We start from the raw sequence: 8,224 nt of genomic DNA on the forward strand, positions 1-8,224 counted from the left end.
ACCAAAACCTACTCTATAAGTGAGAGTATTCCAAAGTCAGTTACCAGCATGTTGTATTATAACTTTGAAACAAGAAGTAGAGACCAAAATAAATTAGGGTCAGCTAATGCAACTCTAGCAAGCTCGACAATCAGTTTTCAAGAACCATTGAAATCCATATTTCCAAAAACCATAATGTAATTCCTCCAAGGCTCAGCATGCTTGATCAAAACACTAGTATACCTTTAGCTAGGTAGAGCTAAAGAACAATGCTAGAACTACACTAGAAGGGTAAAAAATCAAAAGATCCAGCCAAAAAAGCTTGTATTGGTCTAAAAAACATGCCAACATAACAAAATCCAGTAAAGTCAGCATATTAGAAGTGAAAGATCTTGCCAAGTCAGCATGACAGTGAACACAACCAGAATCATCTAGGATTATCACTAGTGACAACCCAAGTTCAACTCAGAACTATCAAAATAAACATAGCCATATAGTAGATCTTGCCATACCTTCCAATAAAGAAATAAATACACTCAATAATTAAGTGTCAAAAACCACTTAAGAATCAATAAGAGTATAATATATATGTAAGAATATGTTTACCAACATTTAAAAAAAGACTATTTTTAAGTCAGACATCACGAACCAAAAGTCAATGAGTAATCCAATAATCTGCAACGACAGGCATGTACACTTATCAGCACCACACCAAGTACCATAAAGAATCTCCCTTGGAATCAAAGTAACAGCTGAGCTAACCGCCCAGAGAAGTATCAGACATAGCCAAAAAAGGTGGAGCCATTATTTTTCGAGCCACTTTTCTTATTTAAAAATGGTAAATCTCTTAGACAAAGGTAGTGAGCATGATACCTCCTTAATTCAAAAAAATATACCCCAAGTACTGCAGCAGCACTCCACTGATGTGTGAATACAAGTAAAAAAAAATCCTATTTTGTGCCCCAAGTGATCCAACAATAAGGTATTACAGAGGTATCATTATCAAATCTAGATTATTAATCATATGTCGGTCAAAATCTTAGGTTATGCCAAATGTGAGGTATTAAAGCATCAACACCAGAATTTGTATGTATGTATAAGGTTTTCATATAATTTATGGCAACACCACCCCCAAGAACCAGATGTAATAGAATATGTATGTATGAATATGGTTACAAAAGACCAGATTTAAGCCAGACATCCAAGATCCAAAAAGCCAATTAGTAATTCAGTAATCAGCACCAGGTAAAAAGCAAACAAGCCCTCCATTGATGTATGAATACAAGTTAGAAAAAAATCCTATTTTGTGCCCAGGTCATCATACCATAGTCCTCAGCTAAAGAGATTTCCCCAATGAACTATTGTTTTTAGCAAAAAGCCAATCTTAAAAGATCAGTACTCTTGAAAAAAAATCAAATATGTGAAAGATTGATTTTGTGTGTTTGCGATAGAGCCCTTTTGTTCAAGCCAGAAAGAAGTAAAACCTCTAGCCAAAGGAAGTGAGCATGATTCCCACCTTATTCCATAGTTTATAAGAGTATCAAGAAAAACACGTACAGTAGATCAATCATGCCAACAGGTTAAAGCCGTCATCCAATCAAGAGCCAGTATCCTTTCAAAAGCCTCATAAAACCATAGTGGCACAACACTAGAACTTTTTTAGAAACTGAGATTTGAGTGAAGTTTAGAACCTGTGGAGCAAAAGCATTCCAAATAATCTCCAAAGTACCCGAGGAATTTCATAGCCAAGCACATTTCCAGTCACTCTCTCTCTCTCTCTCTCTCTCTCTCTCTCTCTCTCTCTCTCTCTCTCTCTCTCTCTAAAAAAAACAAAACCAAGTCTAGGTCTAAGTCGGCCATAACTGGTTGTTTTACTATTGTAAGGGACAACACAGCAAAGCCCAATGCCCAATCCCTAAAGCATAATTAATTTCCCTATTTGAAAAAAGGCAAAAGACAAAAAAAACCCAAGTCTAAGTGAGGGGGAAAAAGCCCCTCACCTTTATATAGGGGTAGTGGAATGCTATGAAGCAGCAAAAAGCGCGTGAGCAACTGTTGTTGTAATAAAACATGACAAATAAGTCCACACCTGGCATGCTCATCACGGCAAGACATCCCATCAGAATATTATACAGGCCCTTCTCTTCAGGAGGGAAAGAGGAGTTATCATGAAAAGGATAAGCCACATGCCGCGCCAAGCCGCCCACCATCAGTCCAAGTTATCAGCAGGGGAAGCTTTCGTCATAAATATCCTTGAGTGAAAGGGGGACTATGCCAATAGGTGTTTGAGTGCATTACCCTCACACTCATTTATGCCATTGGAAAAATGGGAAGGAGACCCATCATTTAACTTTTAACATCCTTAAGGGATTGCTCCCATTGAGCCTAGCTTTTTAGTGGTTCACACTGAACCAATCTTACCAAGATAGCAGTGTAAGGTAGTATCAAGGGTCGAATCACAATTATCCTATGCGGTAATTTCAATCTCAAGGTGGACACCCTTATGCTCAGAATAAGCCATGTATAATCAAAAGTACTCATGCAGCAATAGTCTGACAGCGAAGTGCCAAAAGTGTATGAGTATGTGTGGGTTAAGTTAGGTAAAGCATTAGCTGCATAAATAGTTCAAGTAGCAATTTTAGTAGGTTGAGTATAGTTGTGAGTATAGCTAGAAGTAGCTATCATGGTCAGATGCCGTGACCAAGCGTGCGCGCGTGTGTGTGTGTGTGTAGATATATATATGTATATGTACATATATATACCAATTTAGAGTAATGACAGCGTAATGACAGAGTAATGACAGACACACAGAGTAACGACAATGAACACTAACAGAACATAAGAAACTTATATTGCTGGAGGTTACAAAGGGTAAGAACTCCGAGCTATAGCGATGGTAGATGTACAAGGAGATAGTAACTAAAGGATAGTGATCTCGCTCAAAAAACTCTCTCTTTACAATGAAGCAAGGCCTCCTTTTTTATAGAGGATTGGCCACTTGCATGATATTTACGCGAGGCGACGTGTTACATTCTTAGGTAAAGTGCCTTTCTTCAGTAGTGGGTCTTGCTTGCATCATGCTGATCTTTCTTTATTCCTTCTGTATGACATTTGTGCTTTGGTCACTTTTTATTTGAGAGAGAAGATCTGCAATATTATTTTGATGCCCGGGAATATATTCATAGGAAATATTGAAGTGAGTAAGCTTGTAGGCCCATCGGTAGATTCGAGCATTCCCGACTTTAGTAGAATTCTTTTCTTTTAGAAATTTATCAAAGTGTTTGAGATCACTTTGAAGTGTAAAAGGCATTCCCATAAGGAATAGGCAAAAGGATAAAACATCATTATCTCCCACCAAAAGTTCTTTTTGAATTGAATGGTACCAGATCTCTGCATCCTTGAAGCACCTTGAAGCCCATCTGCAGATGATAGGGGTTCCATTATGATCTTTGCAAAGAATGCCGCCCCATGCTCCTTCAGAGGCATCAAAATAGACCATAAGAGGTTTATCAATAGGGATGTTGAGGGGAGGAAGATTCTCGCAAACCTGTTTGATCTTCATCACTGACTGTGATAGCTCATCATACCAAAAGAAATTTTTACTTCTTTCAAGACTTTTGAAGGATAATAAGTCCTTAACCACTTGAGGGTATTGAGGAGCAATCCACTATAAACATCCAATAAATGATTGGACTTCTTTACGATCCTTGAGTTGATTGGGAAAACTTTGTAGCTTGTGCAGTACATGGTCTTGCATTTTAATACATCCTACAGAAATTTCAACTACCAAAAACTCTACCTGTGGCTCACAGGGCTCTATCTTCTTTAAGCTAAGCACCAACCCTGTCTTGTGAAGCTTTTGTATAAAGAGTTGAAGGTGCTTGACATGGCTCTGAACATCTTTAGAGTAGACCAGGATATCATCAATATAGAGAAGTAGAAATTCTTTACAATCAACAAAGAGAATTTCTATTCGCTACTGATAGAGAGAAGGAGCTGGCTTGAGTCCCACAGGAAGCACATTCCATTCGTACATACCTTGGGGGACAACAAAACTGGTTTTGTATCTATCCTGAGGCTTGATCTTAAACTGGCAGAAGCCACTCTTTAGGTCAAACTTGGAAAAGACCCGACAATTCTTTATCCTTCGTAGCAATTCATCTTTTAGGGGCAAAGGAAATCTTTTGTGTTCTAGCCTGTCATTGATAGGTTTGTAATTAATCACCAATCTCTTCTTTCCTCTTTTTTGTTCAGAGTGAGTATTTACATAAAATGCATGACATGCGAATTCATTGTTGGAGGGAGCAATTAATCCATCTGCAAGTAGACGATCAATCTCATCATGGCATAATGTAGTGTCCTCTAGAGACATACCAGGATGTGTAGCCTTAAGTCCTGTCGGTTTAGGATCACTAGGCAAAGAGATCCAATATTCTTCTCTATCCCAAAAGGCCAATGGGTTGTCACTTATTTGTTGTGCCAGCTGAGAAGCAATTTGGTCAAGTTGATTAGAGTATTTGATCCGTTCATCAGCAAACCATTGTAAAAACCTTTCATTCTTGGTAGCATAGGAAGTACTCCTCCCAGTAACAAAGATCCACGTGGCTTAGTGAGGACAGTATAGGGAAGATCACTAGGGAAAATTGAATAGAAGCATCAGGGTGAATAGTGAATGGGATCAACTGGGAAATCAGATCAGCACCGATGGTAAGATCTATATTAGGATGAGGATGTAAATACAAATACATTTGTATTTTAGCAGTCCCCAATGCCATCTTATAAAGAACTATTTTGTTGATGCGTCCCTTTGAATTATCAGCATATGAAACAGTGATGCCATAAGAGAGACTTTGGACAAGGTGTGCTGGAACCAATGCTTGGTTGATATAGGAAATAACAAAGCAAGAATCCCAAAGAGCATCCAATTGAAAGGATTGTTCTTGGAGGAATTTAATCCATACCTCAGAATAGTAGGCTCTGTTGTAGGCTGGATTGAACTGAAGGATATGGCATCCATTGATATTGCGTTCGGGGATCCAATCTGTTGTGGGTTCATTAGCAATTTGTGCCAATGCAACAATGTCGAACAAATGTTGAACTATCCCATAGACTTGATCTACTTTAGCTTCAATAGCTGCAAGTTGGGATTGAACAGATAGCAACTGAAGATGAATTTGTTCACATTTAGTGCCTACCTATTGGATGGTGTCTAAGATGGCTTTGTCATTCTTACTACAAATTTGTATGTAGTGAGCTCCTTCGTTTATTGGATGTGAAGCTGATGTAGATGCTTCTGGATGGATTGTCAAAGTAGGGATTTGATTGCGAGGATGACTTCGACCTTCATAGTTATGCATGACTTCTTCCTTTGATTTCTTGTAGTAGGCCTAAGTCCTGGATGCATAAATGCTTTCCATTCTTCTTGTTGAGCGATGTTATTTGCTTGCTCAACCATATTTCTGAAGAGGGGCAATGGAGTATACTTTTGTTGCTCCTTGCGAGATAGATTAAGCTTTAAAGGACGTTGCTCTTGTTGCCAGGATTCTGTTTCATCAGAAGAGTAATGACTAGAGCTTGATGTTGATGATGGAACATACCTTTTTTTTTTGTGGGAATGAAAAAGGTTTCTTCACCATATTGGTTATCCTTGGCTCACTATCGTCAGAGATCTGACATTTCAATATCTTGTGATGAATTCGATGTTGAATCATCTTCAGATTGTTCTTGATCAGACTCATACTCTGTATATTTAGCAATTGGAATGTCGTTATGTTGCAGAGTATTGCAGTAAATTACCTCATACTAATATTTATCTTTCAGCACTGCATTTCTGAATTTTCTTTTCCTTTGAGGGCATTTTGGGGCGATATGCCCTTGCTTGTTGCAAATGTAGCACTTGACTTGCTTTCTTTCTTTTTTGCTTAGCTTGCACTTGCGGCGTGCTACTTTGAATCTTTTTCGTTATTTGTTTTGTCTGGGCTTAACCCTGTAGTTGCATTTACTTTTATCTTTGCAGCCAAAGGTCTTGACCGTTGTTTCCTTGTCACAAAAGTGTGAGCTGAATCCTTTCACTTGCTTGATATCCTTCTTCATCCTAATTCTGGCACATTCCAGATCAGTGACTTTATCAATGAAAGCATTTATCTGAGCTATGGAAATATTTTCGTCCAGATGTAAACCAGCTACTTTGATTCTTTTTTTTACTAAATTTGCAAATGATTCTGGGAAATAATTCAGATAATACTGCTTGTATTTTGATTTCAAGTATCCGTAAGGGAACTGGTACATCAGATGAGTCATGTGTTGCTGATATTTTTTAATCTGAGTTAAGTCACATAGCTTGCTTTTGAAGAAGGCATCTTTGTTCCTTTCTTGAATCTTGTTGGTTGACCCAAGGAATTCCATGACTAAAGCTGCAAAGAACAGTGAAATAACATTGTCAAAGTTTTCATGACCATCAGGACCTCCTTGCATAATGTAGGCCTTGCTATCTGCACTTAGATCTTCCCACCATGCTTTGAGCATGCCTTGGAATCCTGCCATGATCATAGATATTGATTGTCTTTGTGTTAAATCTTTGTAATGAATTTCGTAGTGTGCAGAGTTATAGATGAATTCAAAGACTTTCCATACCTGATCGTGATTTAATCCATCAATGTCAATGATGGTCATATCTCCAATCTTGGAAACTCCTTTTAGAGTCGTAGAAGAGGATGATGAAGGGGTTTCAATCTTGACATCCTCTGTCTGCATTTTGACTAGATTGAGAATTCGAATTTCATCTTCATAACTGATGTCTAAAGAATCATCAGAAGATTCTTCTAGAGCTGGGAATATGTGAGGAATGACTATATCCAGTTCATGCAATTCCTGCTCTTCATACTCAACGCAACTGTCATCCTAAAAAATTGTCCATTGCATGGCTTTAGGTAGAATGTTTCTAACTACTTCTCCCATTGCCTGCCTTTGCTACCATGGTTGTATTTCAAAATTTCTTTCCCAACGGTGATAGGGATTAAACGCATCTTCAATGTCTTCTGCCATAAAAGGCGACATGTCTAGAGGGAAGCTAGAGATAGAAGTAAACACAGGTTCTTTTAACACTGTGGAAAACATGCGAGGAAAATCCTTATGTTGCGAGCCACCACCAAAATTAATGGCTTGCTGCAAAACTGTCTGCTGCATATCAATTACTGGTGCTTTGCCTTTATCTAAAGGAGATGTAGATATCCCCCCGGGGAAAAAGATGTGGGAAGTGGTAAGAGAAAGCTTAGAGAGTACCTAATATTGCAGGAGTGCTATCTCTTTTAGGGCATTAGTATGCCAGTTAGAAGTTGACTCTAAGGGTTGCAGGCGAGTATTCGGAGACGGGATGATATAAGGAAGACTGTGAGTAAGATCCTTTTCATGGACTGCTACCTTTGTAAGGAGATCAATACCATTAGAGAAAAATTCAAAGGCCATTATGCGATTACAGAGTTTGCATCGAAATAGCACTTTATAATCTTTATAGGTTTCTAGATGAATACATGCCAATGCTGGAGGAGAATGACACCTATGAGAAGTTGAAGCAGAGGCTTGACTAGTTGGATATTTAGATGATCCGAAGGACCTCTGGTATACTGGTTTCTCAATGATAGAAGCGATCTCTTTTCTGGATTTGGATCTGCCTAAGAGTTTGTATTGTGCAGTAGATCCAAGCTGTTGAATGTTTAAAGTGACCGGTTGTTGTATCTCATTGCTTAGAGATATCCAATTTCCATTCTGCAAGAAATTCAACTTCTGGCCAATTCACCATTTCAGGCAAACTACCCAAAGTTTTATCATCCACTTTGGTAACAATATTATGACCTCGGATTTGAGATTCATTATCTCGCAAATAACCAAAGTTATATACTGAAGGTAGACAAGTATTGATAGTGCGGATTATCATACAATAGGCTATCTGAAGATGGTCATAGTTATGTTTCAGATCTAAACCATGTGTTTTAATGAGGAGAGAGATTACCTCATCAAAATATTTATCTGTGAGACTACAAGGAAAGCTAGGAAAACATTCTATGTAGATTGGACCATTAGACAAACTTCCTTGCAAGACGCTAATTGTCTGGTCGGGTAAGTTTCTATGCCTAGTATCAAGTAGGGCTCCTATACAAGAGGCATTAAGGCCTTTTCGAAACAAAGGTATTATGCCCACGACAATATAGCCTATGTGCACAAACTGATGTCCTTTGCTTAATGCCTT

This window comes from Adiantum capillus-veneris, chromosome 15 (assembly GCF_014529385.1).
Source record: "Adiantum capillus-veneris isolate H3 chromosome 15, ASM1452938v2, whole genome shotgun sequence".
NCBI lineage: Eukaryota > Viridiplantae > Streptophyta > Polypodiopsida > Polypodiales > Pteridaceae > Adiantum > Adiantum capillus-veneris.